This window comes from Lepus europaeus, chromosome 20, assembly GCF_033115175.1.
Source record: "Lepus europaeus isolate LE1 chromosome 20, mLepTim1.pri, whole genome shotgun sequence".
Taxonomy (NCBI): Eukaryota; Metazoa; Chordata; class Mammalia; order Lagomorpha; family Leporidae; genus Lepus; species Lepus europaeus.
Genome location: NC_084846.1, coordinates 65,764,493 through 65,785,179, shown reverse-complemented (window position 1 = coordinate 65,785,179; position 20,687 = coordinate 65,764,493). Strand labels below are relative to the sequence as shown.

The window sequence follows — 20,687 nt, the reverse complement described above, 5'->3', positions numbered from 1 at the left end:
CTCTCTCTCTCTCTCTCTCTCTTTCTTTTGACAGATAGAATTAGACAATGAGAGAGAGAGACAGAGAGAAAGGTCTTCCTTCCATTGGTTCACCCCCCAAATGGCCACTACCGCCAAATCTATGCCTATCCGAAGCCAGGAGCCAGGTGCTTCCTCCTGGTCTCCCATGCGGGTGCAGGGGCCCAAGCACTTGGACCATCCTCTACTGCCCTCTGGGGCCACAGTACAGAGCTGGACTGGAAGAGGAGCAACCGGGACTAGAACCCGGTCCCCATATGGGATGCTGGCGTCGCAGGCAGAGGATTAACCAAGTGAGCCGCGGCGTAGGCCCCTCTTGCAGTTTCATACAATGTTCTCCTTTGCAATTTGATTGTATTAGGTTGTATATTTAGATCCTTGATCCATTTTGAGTTGATTTTTGTATAAGGTATAAGGTAGAGGGTCTTGTTTCATACTCCTACGTGAAGAGATCCAATTTCCCCAACAATCATTTGTTGAAGAGATTGTCCGTTCTCCAAGGATTGACTTAACTCTTTAGGCAAAGATGAGTTGGTTGTAGATGTGTGGATTGATTTCTGGAGTTTCTATTCTGTTCCATTGGTCTATATGTCTATTTTCATGCCAATACCAGACTGTAACTTCCCTGCAATATATTTTGTTGTTGTTGTTGTAGCCATTTTCAGGGACCTGAAAGGCTTCAATGACTTTAAGGCTCGTAACATGGCATTACTATTGCCAGCTTTTTCTAGATTTCTGCAGAAACACAACAGGTAAGCAGATTCATTGGCTGGCTTTTTAAAAAAATTTTTTGACTGGCAGAGTTAGAGACATAGAGAGAGAATGGTCTTCCTTCTGTTGGTTCACCCCCCACAAATGGCTGATACAGCCAGCGCTGTGCTGATCCGAAGCCAGGAGCCAGGTGTTGCCTCCTGATCTCCCATGCGGGTGCAGGGCCCAAGCACTTGGGCCATCCTCCACTGCATTCCTGGGCCACTGCAGAGAGCTGGACTGGAAGAGGAGCAATTGGGACAGAATCTGGCGCCCCGACTGTGACTAGAACCTGGGGTGCCTGTGCCACAGGCAGAGGATTAGCCTAGTGAGCCGCAGTGCCAGCAAATCTTTAAGTCTGGTGTTTTGATGTCTCCAGCTTTGTTTTTGTTGTTTGATATTGCTTTAGCGATTCAGGGTCTCTTTTGTTTCCATATGAACTTTAGCATCATTTTTTCTAGATCTGAGGAGATTGTTGGTATTTTTATTTATACAAGGTGAACACATTTCATTTATTTCATATACTTGGACTTAGGAGCTTAGTGATACTTCCCACCCCACCATCTCACTCTCCCTCCTCCTTCCTTTTCTTTCTTCTTTTAATTTTTACAATGACATACATTTTGAGATTTGATTATGGTTTATACTCCTTGTCTGTTGAGAAACGGTGGTTTTTTTTCCTTGTCCTATTGTTGAATTCTTTACTTAGTGGTGAGTTAGCTTATGATGATAAAGCAAGTTGTATTTTTGAAAGTACCAGTTCTCCAAGTTCCTCTTGTGTGCACTACCTTCCTTTCAACTCTATTTTTAATTCCTTAATTGCCATGAAATGATCTGTCAGGTGGCTGGTAGTTTCTATAATATATGGGGCAGAAGCTTTAGAAACAGTCATGTCATAGACGATTATATCCCACCCCGGTCAGACTCATGGATTTCCCTGGATTCATTATTAATCAGTATGTTTGAGTTTCAGATCAAAAAACTCAGATTTTGGTAACTTTCCTTCTGGAGATGAAGAAAAAACAAACTATGTAGAACACAGTATTTTCTAAACATTGCTCCAAAATATAGTAGTAATTACTGGTATCAGAACGGGTTTAGGTGGACATGAACAAGAGCCTTGTGAAAGCAAGTGTGGCACTCCTGAGCCAGAGACGTTGAGTCCTTAGTGTGGAGACTTCATGGTGTGCCTAATCGACTTGAGCTGGGTGGGCACCTGGAGATGTAGGATTTTTGTATTAGTCTGAGATTGGTTTACTGTGTGCTGGGTGGAGAGGGTTGGGGAGGTCATGACAGGAAATCCTTTCTTCAGGGTTTAGTTTTTAACCTAATAATAAGACTCAAATAGATCAAATATTCCAAGCAAAACAAAGATATGGGTGATTGGTCAGGGGTCCTAAGAATTTTGCTTCTTAAGCATTAGACTCATATTGTCTATTCCTTTCATTTTGGCTGACTGCTCTGTGTTTCCCTTGGAAAATATGAGTGAATCGTCTGTATGTTAAATGCTTCCAGGTGAGCGCCTTCTCCAGTCTATGCTGGGAAGAATAGGGGAGTACAACACATCTTATCAACAGGCTAGGAGGATAAAGTTCCAAAGGACAGAGTAGACGGTGTGTAAGTAAAGAGCGTAAGAGTGTGAATCTACCCGGCAGAGATTTTCAACCAGTTGTCCCTGCGGAAAATTGGGTACAAAGGCTGGGGAAGAGAATAGTGGGAAATCGTCAACTCCAAGCCCCCAGGTGACAGCAGATGGACTGCAAATCTGAAGTTTCAGGACCGACTGTGATCTGCTGACATTTGCACACTATGCAGTGATAGTACCATGAGAAACTCAAGAGTATGTGGGCTATCTCCCCTGCAGAGCGTCCACGTGCTGACCTCTGAGGATTAGGCTAGCAGCTTCAGGAGAGGGGCCACAGCTTAGTGAGGAATTTTCAGTTCTCCATTCCACAACCACACATCAATGAGCACAGCCAGAACACATAAGGCGATGTCCACCGCCTCCCGTGTGTGGAGCCATAATGTCTGCCTATCTGGAGGAAGGGGTGGAGACATCTCTGGGAATCTCAGAACACAGCAGTCTAGGTGACTTGTGACAAAGAGAAATCTTGCATTTCTGAAATAAAGACAGTGAATAAAGGCAAAAGGGGGAGCAGCCTGACTTTGCTTTTCCTAGGACTTGGATGAGAAAATTTGACTCAGGTTCTCAAGTCAAATATTTTGGCCTTGTTCTCAATAAAAATTCTTCTCATGTGTCTTGAACATTAATTCTTAATTTTCAATAGTGCTAGGATATTTTTGTTTCTATTTCTACATAGATATCTTATTAACAACCTAGGAGAGTCTGTTAAAATTACAGGTCATATGTCATTGAAACCAGGGAATGAAGACACATTGTTCTGAAGCAATGTTTTTTGCACACACCCTGCATTTCAATGAGTTGCATGTTGACTTTTGTGAAAGTGAGGGCACCAGTTAACTTCAAACATCAGATAATGGTCTTAATCAGCAAAAAATGAACTCTCAATCTCTTGAATCAACAGTGGTGGGAAGTTATATTAAAGGGTCTGGCATCACCTTTGCTGGGTTTGTGTATCTCCATGGAAACATTTGAAAGAGCAGAAGCCTTCTATAAGTTATAGTTGAGGGGCCGGCACTGTGGCCTAACAGGTAAAGCCACCGCCTGCAGTGCTGGCATTCCATATGGGTGCTGGTTCGAGCCCTGGCTGCTCCACTTCCTATCCAGCTCTCCACCATGGCCTGGAAAAGCAGTAGAAGATGACCCAGGTCCTTGGGTCGCTACACTTGTGTGGGAGACCCAAAAGCTCCTGGTTCCTGGTTTCAGATCAGCCCAGCTCTGGCCATTGCTACCACGTATGGAGTGAACCAGCAGATGGAAGACCTCTCTCTCTCTCTCTCTCTCTCTCTCTCTCTCTCCATCTGCCTCTCTGTAACTCTGCCTTTCAAATAAACAAATAAATCCTTTAAAAAAGGGATACAGTTGATAAGGTGGCCTCTGTAATGTTTTGTAAGTGGTTTATTTAATTAAAATTTGTAACTAGTAGACAACTGGATGTTATAAATCCATATCTTAAGTGATAATGTTCGTGTGATAACTGCTGTTTCCTATAGACCTGTCATAACTTTCGACTTTCCCTTTTTTCCCCTGCCATGGATCAATTATAAGGGCATGTGGGAAAGAACAGACTGCATGGCCAGATAGCAGTCTAGGGCCTGGTGGTCACTTAACAAGCCTCATGCCACAGAGCAAATATACAAAGGTCAGGAGAAGTCTGTGGCAACTCAAATGTGCTGCGAAGCACAAGGTGACTCAAGACAGGTGGTGGAAGGGATAAAATGGAGGAAATCTAAGCATCTGGGTGCATGACGTCACTCAGGGAGCAGCTGTCTTCCCAGACTGGGGAAGTGGAGGATCAGGATCCACAGTCTTCTTGGGACTGGTAGTCATCAAGAGGAGCTAGTCAGAGTGGCACGTCACACAGTGGGCTCTAGGGGGCACTGTGCAGGGGAATCCATTGAACACAAAATATAAGGACTTCTACTTATGCTCACTTTCTTTTTAAGATTTATTTAAAAGTACCTATTTTTTCTGGCTCACAAAATTTAAAGTGTCTTTTGAAAGTTGTTTTAATTAAATTTATTTATTAGGTACAGTCGGATAACTCAATACATATTTGCAGTGGTAGCAATGAAACCAGCTTAGTTAGCATTTTTGTCTCCTCAAGCATTGGTTTTCAGTTTTTGCTTAATGCTTACAATTGCATGTATCTGATGTACAACAGGTGCACAGCACACAATGTAGGCTGATCAAATCAACAGAGTCAGTGCCTCCCTCAGCCCTCAACACATGTGCTTGGAGGATCTGAGCTCCTTTCCTCCACCTGTTTATAACATGTCATAGGGTCTTGGGAAATGGTCACTCCACTGTGATGGAAGAATTATTGCTTCTTTGCAACAAGGTGTTGTTAACTATAGTTCAAACTCCTTCTATCCCCCTTAATAACCTTTCTTAACCTCCTGCTGTACTGTTCTGTATATTTTTTAAAAAGATTTAGGTATTTATTTGAAAGGCAGAGTAGTTACAGAGAGGCAGAGGCAGAGAGATAAGTCTTCCATCTGCTGGTTTACTCCCCAGTGGCTGCAATGGCCAGATCTGGGCCAAGCTGAAGCCAGGAGCCAGGAGCTTCTTCCAGATCTTCCATGTGGGTGCAGGGGCCCAAGAACTTGGACCATCTTCACTGCTTTCCCAGGCCATAGCAGAGAGCTAGATTGGAAGTGGAGCAGCTGGGACTTGAACTGGCACCCGTATGGGATGCCGGCACTGCAGGAGGTGGCTTTACCCACTACACCACAGTGCCAGCTCCTGTTCTAGAATTTTTTTTAAAGATTTATTGATTTTTAAAGATGGAGTTACAGTGGGGGCAAGGTTGGAGAAGAGATCAATCTTCCATCCACTGGTTCAGTCCCCGAGTGGCTGCGGTGGCTACAACAGGGCCAAGCCCATGCTAGGATCTAGGAGCTTCTTCTAAGTCTCCCACATGCATTCAGGGCCCAAGCCTTTGAGTCATCTTTGCTGCTTTCCCAGGTGCATGGGAAGTGAAGCAGCCAGGACAGGACAGGAACTGATGCCCATGTGGGATGTCCCAGGCAGCAGCTTAACCTGTGCCACGATGCTGTTCTACACTTAGATCATCTTATTTTAGCTTCCACATATAAAATAGAACACAAATGTGCTGTTTTTCTTTCTGAGTTTGATTTATACCACGTAACATGACATTCTCCAGGTCCATCCATTCTGCTGCAAGTTATAGGACAGCATTCTTTCTGTGGTTGATAAATATTCCATGTGAATATAAACCAGATTCTTTATCCATTTATCTGTTTGATGGACATCTGGACTGATTCCATGTCTGTAGTATCATGAGCAGTGCAGCAACAAACATGGGATTACAAGTATCTCTTGGAAATGCTTATTCCTTTCCTTTGGATATATATACACAGTCTGGATCATATGGAAGATCGCTGTTTAGTTTTCTTGAGAAACTCCATACTCTCCCCATGCTGGTTATGCTGAGTGGACATCATCACCTCCAGTGGGAGGCCTGGCCCTTTCTCCACATGGTTGCCAGCATTTGCTGTTGTCTTCTTGATGAGGGCCACTCTGCCTGGACTGAGAGGAACCTCGCTGTGGTTTTGGCTTGCATTTCCCTGGTGAGTAATGATTGGAGCTTTTTTTTTTTCCATAAAATTTTTGGCCATCTAAATTTCTTCTTTGGATAATGGTCTGTTCATATTACTTGCCCATTTTTATTTATAGGCCAATGGAGCAGACTAGAGATTCCAGAAATGAATCCATTTATCAACAGTCAGCTGATTCTTGACAAAGACTCCAATACATATTCTGGAGAGAGGATAGTCTCTTCCATAAACAATGCTGGAGAACTAGCTATTCATAAGCATAAATTTTGAAAGTTTATCCTTCCTTGTTACCCTACATGTAAGACCTCAAATGATGAAATTACTAGAAGAAAGCGTAGGGACGCACATTAAGGCCTTATAACTGCCAATGCTTTTTGAAGAAAACCCCAAAGCATAATGCAACAACACAAACCTAGACAAATGTGATTATATTGAGCTCCGAAGCTTCTGTACGGTGAGAGAAAAACAGAGGAAAGAGACAACCTATGAATGGCGCTGGATTTTAGCAGACTACTCATGTCACAAAGGATTACCATTCACATTACATAAGGAGTGTAAAAAACTAAACAGTTGTAGAGTTTAAAATAATCTGATACAATTTGGAGCATCCAGATCGAAGATCCTTTACATGTTATCTCAAAAATGGCTGCATTCTTGATACCATGGAATTTTGAAGATAGTAGGAGCTGCTGTGCCTCCCGGCAGAACATTCCTTTAGAGAGGGTCGGCCATTGGCAAACAAAAAAGCTGTCTGCACCTTAATGTTTATTGCAGCTCAATTCACAATAGCTAAGACCTGGAGTCAACCCAAATGCCCATCAACAGTAGACTGGATAAAGAAATTATGGAACATGTACTCTATAGAATACCATATAACAATAAAAAACAATGAAATCCGGTCATTTGCAACAAAATGGAGGAATCTGGAAAACATCATGCTGAGTGAATTAAGCCAGTCCCAGAGGGACAAATATCATATGTCCTCCCTGATCGGCGACAACTAACTGAGCACCAAAGGGGAAACCTGTTGAAGTGAAATGGACACTATGAGAAACAGTGACTTGATCAGCCCTTGTCCTGACTGTTGATGCACAATTTAATACTTTATCCCTTTTAATATTTTTTTGTTCTACTTAATACTATTGGTTGAACTCTTTAATTAACACACAATTATTCTTAGGTGTTTAAAGTTAACTGAAAAAGTGATCTCTGTTAAATATAAGAGTGGGAATAAGAGAGGGAGGAGGTGTACAATTTAGGACATGCTCAAGCTGACTTGCCCCAAGTGGTGGAGTTAGAAACATACCAGGGGATTCCAATTCAATCCCATCAAGGTGGCATGTACCAATGCCATCTCACTAGTCTAAGTGATCAATTTCAGTTCCCAATTGATCACATTGATAGGTCTAAGAGTCAAAGGGTCACATAAACAAGACTAGTGTCTGCTAATACTAACTGATAGAATAAAAAAGGGAGAGAATGATCCAACATGGGAAGCGGGATACACAGCAGACTCAAAGAATGGCAGATGTCCTAAACAGCACTCTGGCCTCAGAATCAGCCCTTAAGGCATTTGGATCTGGCTGAAGAGCCCATGAGAGTATTTCAGGCATGGAAAGCCAAGACTCTCTGGCAAAAAAAAAAAAAAAAAAATTAAAAAAGAAAAAAACTAAATGAAAGATCTCTGCGAGTGAGATCTCAGTGGAAAGAAAGGGGCCATCAAAGAAGGAGGTACCTTTCTCTGAAGGGAGGAGAGAACTTCCACTTTGACTATGACCTTGTCTGAATAAAATCGGAGTTGGCATGCTCAGGGGGCTTCTGGCCTTGGCAGCTCATGACTAGAGCCTGGGGAGATTGCTGACACCTTAAACAAGTGTGTCAATTTGTTAAGTCAACAACAGGAGTCACTGTGTACTTATTCCTCATGTAGGATCTCTGTCCTTAATGTGTAGTTCAATGTGAATTAATGCTATGACTAGTGCTCAAACAGTATTTTACACTTTGTGTTCTGTGTGGGGGCAGATAGCAGGTGCTCTTCCGTGTGTCCAAGCCACAGATGTCAGAAAAGATCTGTAAGAAGCCCATCCTTAAATTTTTTCTTTGGCATCTTTTGATTGTTAGAGTGTGTGGTGTCTTTTGGCTACAAAAGGTAAGGAAATGTTGTATAGAAATTCAAATTGACACAAATAAAGACGTTAGACTCATAATATTTGCAAATTTAATGAGGAGGAAAAACATGGGTTTTCATAGAAATTTATAGGCTAATTTTGGAACAAAGAGTTTGAATAATACAGAGCTCTTGAATATTTATGAAATCCTTACTCATTTTTTGTCTCCCATTATTAAACTATACATTAAATATTATCATAAAAATGCAATAATAATTCATATAAATGTATGCTTTTTCAATTCAGAAATATATTTAAATAACAAAAGACACAAAGGAAAGCTACATAATATAGAAGCATGACATTCAAAATTAACATCATAAAATGTAACATGATAGTGAAAATATTAATAACAGCACAGTATGTCCCACAATAACATCTCTGTAACACAGTTGGGGGTGGAGATAAACTGCTCCTCTTCTCCCTCGGTTTTGGACTGGTGGAGACAGGAACGCAGGAATGATGACCTCACGTGATGTCTAGGTGTTGGGAGTGATCGTCGTAGCATTTCAGGGGGGTCTCCTCCTGAAGCCATAGGGAAAGGTGGACTCAAGGGGGGAAACACAGCAGTAAACCAGAGGGACATCGGGCACAGGAGGGCAGCGCAGCTTTTGCATGAGCCTTGGCAGCCCTGGTAGTGAACAGCTGCTTCCCGGCCTGCGAGGCATGCAAATGAAATCCTTGTAGTTTGTGCAGGTGAGCCACTCCTTTCCCTGCACGTGCTGTATGGAGGGGACCAGCGGCTGCACCCACGGCCTTGCCTCTTGACACATGAGCTCGGGTCAATCGAAAGAAGCTATGCCACAGCAGAGCCGTGACAAAAGTGATTGGCAGCATGAGCCCCTTACTGATATTTTACATTAATTCTCACCATTAAAACTTGCAGGCCTGGCTGGCGCCGCGGCTCACTAGGCTAATCCTCCGCCTGCGGCTCCGGCACACCGGGTTCTAGTCCCAGTCGGGGCACCGGATTCTGTCCTGGTTGCTCCTCTTCCTGTCCAGCTCTCTGCTGTGGCCTGGGAGTGCAGTGAAGGATGGCCCAGGTCCTTGGGCCCTGCACCCGCATGGGAGACCAGGAGAAGCACCTGGCTCCTGGCTTTGGATCGGCGCAGCACGCCAGCCACAGCACGCCGGCTGTGGTGGCTACTTGGGGGGTGAACCAACAGAAAAAGGAAGACCTTTCTCTTACAGGCCTTGACTTATTTACTTTTATTATTTTTTTAAAATTTTTTCCTACTTGAAAGAGAGAGGGGATGTCGTCCAGCCACTGGTTGACTTCCCAGATGCCCACAATAGCCAGGACTTGGCCAAGCCAAGGCCTAGAGCCTAGAAAGGTGTCCCTAATGGATGGTAGGGGCCCAGGTCCCTGAACCTGCTGCCTCCCAGGTGCACAAGAGCAAGAAATCAAACCAGAAGCTGTGTAGCCAGGACTCAGACTGGCACTCTGATAAGAGATTAGGCACCACAAGCGGCAGCTTAACCTGGTATGCCACAGTGCCCGCCCTGCCTTATCTTATCTAAGTCTTCTGCCGTTTGCCACGGCCATGCAACCAATTAAAGATGAGGCCCTGAGGACGTCATTGTGGCACAACATCCCATAATAGATGCTCAATAACTCTCTGTGATGTTTGGGTTTGTGACAGCTGAATGACTGGACAGATCCTGGATTCAGACACATGAGGATGCTCCACGTGGTCCTTCAGGTCCCTCACTCCCCTCCCCTGCTGCCTCCTTGGTATAGTCACAACAGTTACCTTTAGAAGAACTTTTCAGGTTGACTCTAGATGGGCTCTTGTTTTGTGATGGTGTGGTATGTTGAAGTTAAAGTAATTTTTATATTCCCTTGTGAACCATTTTTGCTCACTCTCAAAAAAATCTAGCTGATATTGGATAGCCAATGTCTATATATTTCTCTACTCCTTTCCTGGTTCTTCCAAAGCGTCTTCTCAGTACCAGATGAAATTTAATTATCTGAATATCCAAACACTTTGCTTTCTGTAAAGAGTCAGATTGTCTAATTGTCTGAACCTGGAAAAATCCATCAGTAACTCTGAATTTCAGAATCCTTCTCTATCGACATGAACACTTAGATACACATTGTGGGGCTCTCTTAGAATCACTGAAATAACATTTCAGATGCGTGTTAAGGATCAGTCACCCAATGGGTCCCTACTCATTGCCTCTGGAACTAATGGCATGCAGGCACTTCCTCTTCACAAACATCCTAAAACTATTCGAGTTTTAGGCAGCGCTCCACTGCTATTCTGATCGTTCTTCTGTATTTCTTCTCCACGTGTTTCGTTGCCCTCGAGGGAGGTTGTCTTGCTCACCACGCTGGGGAGCATTTGGGCAGCAAGTTCAGGACTACGAAGGGAACTCGGAGAGGCAGACGGTGCTGCTTGTTTCCTCAGGGACTGAGCCCCAGGAAGGACTGGGTCCATGTACATTGAGTGACAGGAAGGAGGCGGGCCTTGGGACTCGGAGGGGTGTGCGTGTGTGTGTGTATGTGTGTGGGTGTATATATGTGTGTGTACATGTGTATGTGTGTGTATGTGGGTGGGTGTGTATGTGTGTGTATATATGTATGTGTGGGGGTGTGTATGTGTGTGTGCGCATGTGTGTATATGTGTGCATGTGTGTATATGTGTGAATGTGTGTGCATGTGTGTGTATATGTGTGTGTGGGTGTATATGTGTATGTGGGGTGTGTGCGTATGTGTGTGCATGTGTGTATATGTGTGTGCATGTGTGTGCATGTGTGTATGTGTGAATGTGTGTGTGTTTATGTGTGTACGTGTATATGTGTGTATGTGTTTGTGTGTTTAGTGGTGGTGGTGTTTCTGCACCTGGAGAGGTTTTCTGAGCCTTTACCTCCTGCAGGAGGCCCTGTGCTCGCTCAGTGTGTGCTACCCCAGGCAGCCTCGGAGCCTCCCACCTCTTATTTGCCTCTCATCCTTGCGTGTATTCCTGAAGTGAGCCTTCATACTTCATCGTCCTGGATGCAGTGAGGTGACGATGATGTGCTGAGATTAGCTCTGCTTTTGCCCATTTTCCAAATTCCATCCAAGCCCCAGGGATTAATATGTGACTCTCAGGCATAGGGAGGATCTCAACACTGTTTGAAATTGGGTTTATCACCAAACTATCAAGATGGGAGTTTACAATTGGTTTTCAGATAAGTTGAAGGAAACATTTGTTTGTGTGAAAGAATTTGTGATTTCAAGTCTATATCCACTCCCTATATAGAAGCATATGGATAACACAGGATTAATGTGGTTACTAAACAAAGAAAACAGTATTCGTACACCTGGCACAATCTCTCCGGCATGTTATTTACTAAGTAAACAGTAGCTGTAATTTTCATTTTTCAACAGATCTGAGTAACATGATATGCAATGAGGTAGAAAATTTATTTCTCATTTTAAGGATGGAACAGTGAGTTTCATCCAGTGCCTTAGCTAGTAAATTATATGGAGACTGTTCTCGGACCCTGGGTCTGGACTGTCCTGGAGAGATACCGGGCCACAGAACTTGGAGGTCAGCTGTATTCACCTTTGCTGGCATGCTTGGGGCTTTGATTGTGTTTATCATACATCTTTTTGTTGGGTTGAATCTTGTCTTGGAGCTCTTTCAAGTAGTTTTCTTGACAATGCCTCAGATTCTGTGCCTCCTGATCTATGCATAATATAGGGCATCAGGTACAATAATAACAGTGCCAGTAATAGCAGGAGTGGGGATTTTTCTAGACGAGCAGGAGACGACACAGGGAGGACTGAAGCCAGCAGAGCCCTGAATCCAATTCTGCGTGACTGTGGGTGAGCTGCCTCTTCGCCCCATGCTCTGGGTCTGTGTCAGAGTGATAGCCAGGCTCTCACAGAGCCACTTCCTCACCAGCTCCCTGCTGCTCTCCATGGGGTCCTGTGGTTCTGCAAACGTTGCAGAAAGAAAACCGAGGGTGGGAAACCCATCACTGGATCTAAGATGCCCCACTTCCTTCAGGTGGTGCAGTTCTCTAACAACCACAGGCGATAAGGAAAATCCTGGTTCCCTACACAGGTGTGTCCTTCTGCCACAGAATACGTTTCTTCCTTTTGAAGAGACTTCGCATCCTGGCAAGCCGTACCCATCGTCCCCCTCGGGAGGTCATGCGCTGCATCGCTCGTGAGTGCTGAGCTCGTCGTCTGGTTACAGGGAGTCATCTGGTCTAGAAACAGCACATCTGCACTGGAGGCAGCCACGGCTCCCAACTCCAAAGCCCACCCACCGTAGACAGGAGCAAGTGCATGCTCTCTGAGTCCCATCTGGGTAACAGCACAGGGAATCAGAGCCGTCCAGTACTGGATGAGCCACAGTGTAAGGCGCGAGAGAGAAACCCTAAACTGGGGCTGTTCCAACAGAAGCGAGAGGAGTCCTCTCCAGGCTGCATGCAGCGTTTTACAGCGTCTGGGAGACGGGGCTGCTTGCTGTCTGCCGCCCGTGACTGTGCGAGTCTGGGCGCTTCAGAAACAAGGTCTGTGCAGAGGTTAACAGAACCCAAGCCTGTGTTCTCCAGCTAAAGGTAGAGGAAACTCAAGACAGGGAGTCCGTTTGCTCTTGAGGTTTATGGAAACACACCTCCTTTGGCATCCGAATGTCTGAGTTGCCAGCAAGTTCTCAATTTCCTTGCCCCTGTGGGTGACGTGGGGATAATGATCACGTGTTCTCCTCCAGGCTGTGGAGGGGAGCGAGCATCAGGTCTCCATCAGCCCTCAGAGGCAGTGCTGATGTTTCCAGGTGACCATCAACCTCTTCCATCAACTGATAGATGCCCATGAAACTCTAGGCTGGCGTCAATGCAAAAGAAAGCTTAGGAGCGATTTTAAAGAAAGAGATTACGCAATGCTGGTAAGTGGATGAGAGGGCATTATTCATGTCCACGCACCAAAGTCAAGAGCTTCAGTGGTCATCAGCTCGCCTGGTGTCTGCGCCAGATTGTGAGGGGGGAGTGGTCCCTGGAAAGGTGACCGAATGGCCCTGCCTTAATTTAATGAATACATTAGCTTCAGGGGATCCCATAGAGGCATTTTCCTGAAGTCTCCCGGGGAATTCAAGGTCAACACTCAGCAATATCTGTAAGGGAATTACTCTTGTTGATAACCTGATGGAAGTGGGAAACAGGCTACACAGCATGATGGATTAATTTTATTAAGCCACAAGAAGGTTATTCTTTTTATGTGAACTTTTTCAGATACTTTGGATACCTTAATAAATATTCTATTAACAAGAAATCATCTTAACGCAGCAACATAATAATTGTGTTTCAAGGTGAAAAACAAGTTTGTCATTCAGGGAGAATGCTTCTATATTTCCTATCAGCATCAGAACAGATGACTACCAAATACGGAGTAAGAAGGCACACCCAGGTGCCTTGCTCACGGGAAGTGTCCAAGAGCAAAAGACAGGGCTTCTGTCTTTCTAAGAAATGTTAGGGAAGCTAGAAAGCTGGTATGTCCTCTGAACGAAAAAAGGTCATTACTTTCTTGTTTATAGTTCTTGACAATTAATAAAACATGCCTGCATCCTTTGCCAATTACTTTTAAAAGGCTGGAGAAAATGTTTCCATTTTTACCAAGTCATAATTCTTCTGGATGCAAATAATTTCTATCTGTTGGCGGGCTCCATGGCTCAATAGGCTAATCCTCTGCCTGTGGCGCCAACACACCAGGTTCTAGTCCTGGTCGGGGCACTGGATTCTGTCCCAGTTGCTCCTCTTCCAGTCCAGCTTTCTGCTGTGGCCCGGGAATGCAGTGGAGGATGGCCCAAGTGCTTGGGCCCTGCACCCCATGGGAGACCAGGAGAAGCAACTGGCTCCGGTGTGGTATGCCGGCTGCAGCGGCCATTTTGGAGGTGAACCAACGGAAAAGGAAGACCTTCCTCTCTCTCTCTCTCACTGTCCACTCTATCTGTTAAAAAATAATAATTTCTATCTGTTATTCTATGTCTTCTGAGATATTTAAAAAAAAAAACCTCCCAAAATAGCTCAATTTTCATTAGGCTTATCCATAATTCCTCCTTCTTACTACTCCCTGATTACTCTTCACCCATATAGAGCCCACTCTCTTACTCAAACTCATTTGTTTCATAGAACAAAAAAATCCTCAATAGCTAAGACCAAATTTCAAAAACATGTTCTGCTACTCTGTAGAATTAGCTTGCTTTGATTTCCATCTCCTTTCCAAGCAAGCACATCTCCTGATTGTCCTCTGAGCGGGAAGACTTCCTCGTGTTGAAATTTCCTTACAGCTATTACTAACCCTCCTTCCAAACTCTAAATAGTTTAGCAAAACCAGCTGCATCTCACTGGTTCCATGGAGATGTTTTGGATAATTTAGCTAACAATTCATTCAGTAGGCATGGGCTCACCTCTATTGTACCCTGGACAGGGGCCTACCATACTGCACTTTAAGGCCCATGAAAAAGTTTTCTTATTACATTTGTTGAAAAGTCACCAAAAGATTTTAAACAGAGTAGTTACATTGCGCTGACTCATGGAGAATCAAGTTCAGTAGAAGGAAGCAGTTATGTTCAACAAAAGATGGAGATTTGTAAACGCTCGTGCCATGCCAGTGATTTCACAAAGCAATACTTTATTTAAATATGGCGCTCGTAATTCATGCAAGTTAATGTTTAATTGGATTATTTCCCAAGGATAACTGACACAAACACGCCAGAGTCGGTCTTTGCCGAGGGAGGCAGGAAGCCTGCATGTTACTGGCAGCAGGAGCCCGCTGCAAGTGATCAGGGTTCCCAGGACCTGGGCATGCGAGGAAATAGAAGGATTGGTCACTAGGCTGGGCTTGGTGGGGGGGCCTGGCTCAGGCCTGGCTTAGGACACTGTGAGGAAAAAGAGCGATTGCTTACATGGAAGGCAGTTAAATTTTTTTCAGAGGGGTAACCTGATTATTTTTCTTTTTACTTTGTGAAGATTTATATAAAGGGAACAAATTTCATGTATTTCATATACAGTTTTTAGAGCATAGTAATACTTTCCATCCTACTCTCCCTCACTCACTCCCACCCTCTTCCTTCTTTTTCTTTTAATTTTCACAATGATGTACTTTCAATTTACTTTATAATCATATGCTTATTCAATCTCAATATTTTCCTACTTATTTGCCAACAGAATTTCATTGTATTTCTGTAGTACACTTGAATATGAACCCTACAGGGAAAGTGAACATGTATGTCTTGCTTGTTATAACCCTCAGTGCCCAGCAGAGCCTTGTATCCTGCGTGAACAAATGGAAATCAAGACTTGTGTTTCCCCCAAAATGTAACAGACTCATCCTCCGTACCACTTTCTTTCAAACTTACTTCCAATTGTGTTTTGCCTGGAAGTCTTTGGATACATTCTCAACTCCAGGGACTTGAATTATCATTCATTAAAATTGTCTTCATTGTTTTTTTACACTGATTTTAGAATCCTGTCCCTGACACAGGCATGGCAGACTCTAGAGTTTGTGGGTTTTGGAAGTAGGCTGCCCAGCCCTTGGGGCATAGGGAAATTGTGGATACAGCGATAATGAGATAATGATGGGAAGAGTGTTAGCGATGCCAGGGAAATTATCACTTACTTCTGAGCTCTGATGCACCTGACCCTAGGTCAGGACATTGCAATTCGAAATTAATTCTGCATTCTGGCAGGATATCTGATCTTTCATGAGAAGAATAAATCATCTAAAGAAAAGGTTTTGATGAAAATTCTACCAACATGATTGTTCATAAAGGATGGCCTGTGGCTGTGTTTCAACTCAGATTAGAACATCTATCTTCGTTAGATTTTTGTCTCATTTCAGAACAGTGAATGCTTGGTAAATAGAGATGTTATAAATAATTAAACAATGAATCTATAAATTGCTTTTGATAGTATGGATATTTTGATGATATTAATTCTTCCAATCTATGAACATGAAAGATTTTTTCAGTTTTTTGTGTCTTTTATTTCTTTTCTTCATGTTTTGTAATTTTCATTGTAGAGATCTTTCATGTCTTTGACTAAATTTCCCCCAAGGTATTTATATTTTTTGGAGCTATTAAAACAATAGTGATCTTACAAGTTCTTTCTCAGCCATGGCATTGTTTGTGTGTACGAATTCTATTGATCATTGTGTGTTGCTTTTTTATCCTGCAGTTTTGCCAAACTCTGTCATGAATTCCAATAATCTCTTAGTCAAGTCTTTTGGTTCCTCTGTGTACAGGATCATGTCATCTGTAAACAGGGATAATTTGACTTCCTCCTCTCCAATTTATGTCCCTTTGATTTCTTTTGCTTGTCTAATGGCACTGGCCAAAACTTCCAGAACTGTATTGATCTGGTTCTGGATCTTGGTATAAATGCTTCCAGTTTTTCTCATTCAATATAATGCTAGGTGTGATTTTGTTGAATATTGCCTATATTGCATCAAAATATGTTCCTCCTATACCCAATTTGCTTAAGGTTTTTAATCAAGAAAGGATGTCATATTTTATCAAATGCTTTCTCTGCATCTATCATGATAATCACATGGTTTTTATTTCTCAATTTGTTAATATGATATATCACATTTATTGCTTTGCATATGTTGTGAACCATCCATGCATACCAAGGATAAATTCTACTTGTTATGAATCAGTGATCTTTTTGATGTGTTGTTGGATTCAATTAACTAAGTATTTTGTTGAGAATTTTTGCATCTTTATCAGGGATATTGGTTTATACTTTTCTTTCTTTGTTGTGTCTTCTTCTGATCTCTGGAATTAAGGAGATGCTGGACTCATGGAAGGAGTTTGGGTGGATTCCCACCTTTTCACTTGTTTTGAATAGTTTGAGGAGAACTGGAATTAGCTCGTCTTTAAAAGTTGGGTAGAATTCAACATTGAACCCATCCAGTCCTGGGTTTTTCTTTGGTGGGAGAGTCTTTATTACTGATTCAATCTCTACCTTGGTTATTGGTCTATTTAGGTTTTCTGCATCTTCATGACTCAATTTTGGTAAATCATAGGTACCAGAAATCTAACCTTTTCTTCTAGATTTTCCAATTTGTTAGCATATAGCTGTTAATAGTAATTCCTGGTGATTATTTTTGTTTCTGTGGTATCCATTGTAACATACTTTTTCATCATCTCTGATTTTATTAATTTTGATCTTCTCCCCCTTTTTGTGGTTAGTTGAGCTGATGTTGTATCGATTTTCTTTATTTTTTCAAAAAATATTTTTATTTCAGTGAAATTTTGTATCAGGTTTTGATTTAAATTTTAAATTTTTATTATTCTTTCCTCCTACTACTTTTGGGTTTTGTTGGTTATTGTTTTTCTAGGTCCTTAAGAGGAATTTAGATGATTCATTTGTGCCCTTCTGACTTCTTTATATAGGCTCTAATAGCTATAAATTTTTGTCTGAATGATGCTTCGCTGTATCTCACAGTTTTTGATATGTTGTATTATCATCTTCATGCATTGCTAGGACTTTTTTATTTCTTTTGGTATTTTCTATGACCCTGTGTTCATTCAAGAGCACGTTATTCAGTCTCCATGTATTTGCATATTTTCTAGAGTTTCTTAATTTATTAATTTCCAGCTTCATTTCATTGTGGTAAGAAAAGACACATGGTATCGTTTCATTTTTTAAAAAATGTGTTGAGACTTGTTTTACTGCTGAGCATATGGTCTGCCCTAGAGAATGTTCCTCATGTGATGAAAAGGATGTGTCTTCTGCAGTTGTGGGATGAAATGTACTACAGATATCATACAGGTCCTTTTGGTAGAGATTAGCTCTGAAGTTTCTTTGTTGATTTTTGTATAGCTGATCTGTACATTGATGAAAGTGAGATGTTGGAAGTCCCCATTATTATTGTATTGGAGCATGTGTCTCCCTTTAGACTCATTCATATTTATTTTAAGTAGCCAGGTTCCTAGAATCAGGTGCACACACATTTACTGTAGTCACATCTTCCTCATGAGTTGATCCCTGAATTAGTGCATATTGCTCTTCGTTGTCTCTTTCAGCAATTTTCATGTTAAATTCTCTTTTGTCTGATATTAGGATGCCCACTCCTGATCATTTTTGCTTTCGGTTATTATATCTTTTTCCATTCTTTCGCTTTAGTATGTGTGTATCTTTGTCGGTGAAGTGTGTTTCTTGTAGGCAGCAAATAGATGGGTCTTATATTTTACCCATTCAGCCAGTCTGTGCCTTTTTTTTTTTTTTTATTTTGGAAAGTTTTGGCCATTTACATTCAACTTGGTTCTTCCATTTTTCCATAAATATTCCTATTTCTTTTGAACTTTCACTGTGAGATGGTCTGCCCTCACATTCTGTCATGATGCTATCTTTCTCTGTTTCTGTGCAGCACATCTTTAAGCATCATTTTAGAGTAGATGCATGGTGGCAGATTTCCGCTTCCTTATTTTGGAAGGTCTTTCACCTTCATGCTGAGTACAGTATTCTTGGTCGACAATTTATTTTTCTATCAGGACTTGGACGTTATATCGCCATTCTCTTCTAGCCTTTAGGTTTTCTGATAAGAAAACAGCTGTCGATCTAAAGGGAGATCCTTTGAAGGTAATCTGGTATTTCTCTCCTGCACATTCTAGGATCTTTTCTTTGTTTTACTTGTGAAAGTTTGACTATAATGTGTTATGGTGAAGATCTTTGTTCCACCATGTCTTAGATGTTCTATGTGCTTGGATGTCCATACATTTCTCCAAATTAGGGGAGGTTGCTGCTATCATTTCACTGAATAGGTCTTGTAATCGATTCTGTCTTTCCACATCTTCAGGAACTCCTAAGACAGGTATGTTTCTTTTGGTAGTATTCCATAAATCTCAAACACTATGGAAGAACCACTAAAATTTGCATGGGATTACAAGAGACCCCAAAAAGCTAAAACAGTTCTCAACAATATAAATAAAGCTGGAGCATCACAACACCAGATTGAAGACATATTACAGGGCCATTGTTTTCTTTTTTTAACATCTATTTGATAAATAAAAATTTCCAAAGTACAACTTTGAATTATAGCGGCTTCCACCCCCATAACCTCCCTCCCACCCACAACCATTCCATCTCCCACTCCATCTCCCATCCCATTCACACCAAGATTCATTTTCAATTATCTTTATATACAGAAGATCAACTTAGTATACACTAAGTAAAGATTTCAGCAGTTTGCACCCACACACATAAACACAAAGTATAAAGTACTGTTTGAGTACTAGTTATGCCATTAATTCACATAGTACAACACTTTAAGGACAGAGATCCTACATGGGGAGTAAGTGCACAGTGACTCCTGTTGTTGATTTAACAATTGGCACTCTTATTTATGACGTCAGTAATCACCCGAGGCTCTTGTCATGAACTGCCAAGGCTATGGAAGCCTCTTGAGTTCGCCAACTCTGGTCTTATTTAGACAAGGCCATGGTCAAAGTGGAAATTCTCTTCTCCCTTCAGAGAAAGGTATCTCCTTCTTTGATGGACAGGGCAGTTATTCTCCCTGGTCCTGACCAAGAATAAGCATGTGGACTAAAGGAAGAGATTAGAGATTAATGCATGCATCTACATCCAATTAATCTTTGACAAACAAGTTAAAATCACTCCTTAGAGAAAGGACCTTCTCTTCAACAAATGGCATTGGGAAAATTGGATTTCTGCATGCAGAATTGTGCAACAAGACCCCCATCTTACACCATATACAGCAATCCACACACGACTCTGCAAGACATTGGCCTAGGCAAAGACTTGTTTCATCAGATGCCTAAGCACAGGTAATAAAGGCAAAAATAGACCAATAAGATTACATCAAGCTAAGATGCTTCTGCAAAGCAAAGCAAACACTCAAAAAGTAAAGAGGCAACTGACAATAGGAAAAATATTTTAAAACTGTACATGTGATAAAGGATTAATATCAAGGATAAGGAGCTCAAAAAACTCAATAACAATGAAACATACAATTCAGTTAAGAAATGGGCAAAGGACTTGAATAGACATTTAGCAAAGGACGAACAAAAATATGTTTTTGGCCAACAAAAACATGAAAAGATGCTCAGATCACCAGCCATCAAAAAGGCAAATAAACCACAGTTAAGTTCACCTCACCCCCGTTAGAATAACTATCATGCAAAACTCAAAAGAATAACAAATACTGGCAATAATGTGGGGAAAAAAGAACACAAATATATTGCTGATGAGAGTGGAAACTTATACAACCATTATGGATGGCAGTATGAGATTCCTCGGAAAACTGAAAATAGATCTACCAATAACCCAGCCATCCCACTCCTGGGAATTTACCAAGATAAATGAAATCAGCATTCATAGCAGCTCAACGTTGTTTATAGCAGCTCAACTCATAATAGCTAAGATATCAACTGATGACTAGATAAATAAATTTTGGTATACACACATGATGGAATATTACTCAGCCATAAAAAAGTATGAAATCCTGACTTTCACAACAAAATGGATGCAACTGGAGACCATTATGTTTTAGTGTAATATGCTATTCTAAAA

The 20,687-nt window shown here is 41.9% G+C and overlaps 1 non-coding gene across 1 annotated transcript; it reads right to left on the bottom strand.

The window, feature by feature from the left end:
* Positions 1 to 665: 665 nt before the first annotated feature.
* LOC133750172 (small nucleolar RNA SNORA33) lies at positions 666 to 794 on the bottom strand. The gene has a single exon (XR_009864674.1). It is a non-coding gene; the product is annotated as a small nucleolar RNA SNORA33 (small nucleolar RNA).
* Between the last annotated feature and the right edge of the window lie 19,893 nt (positions 795 to 20,687).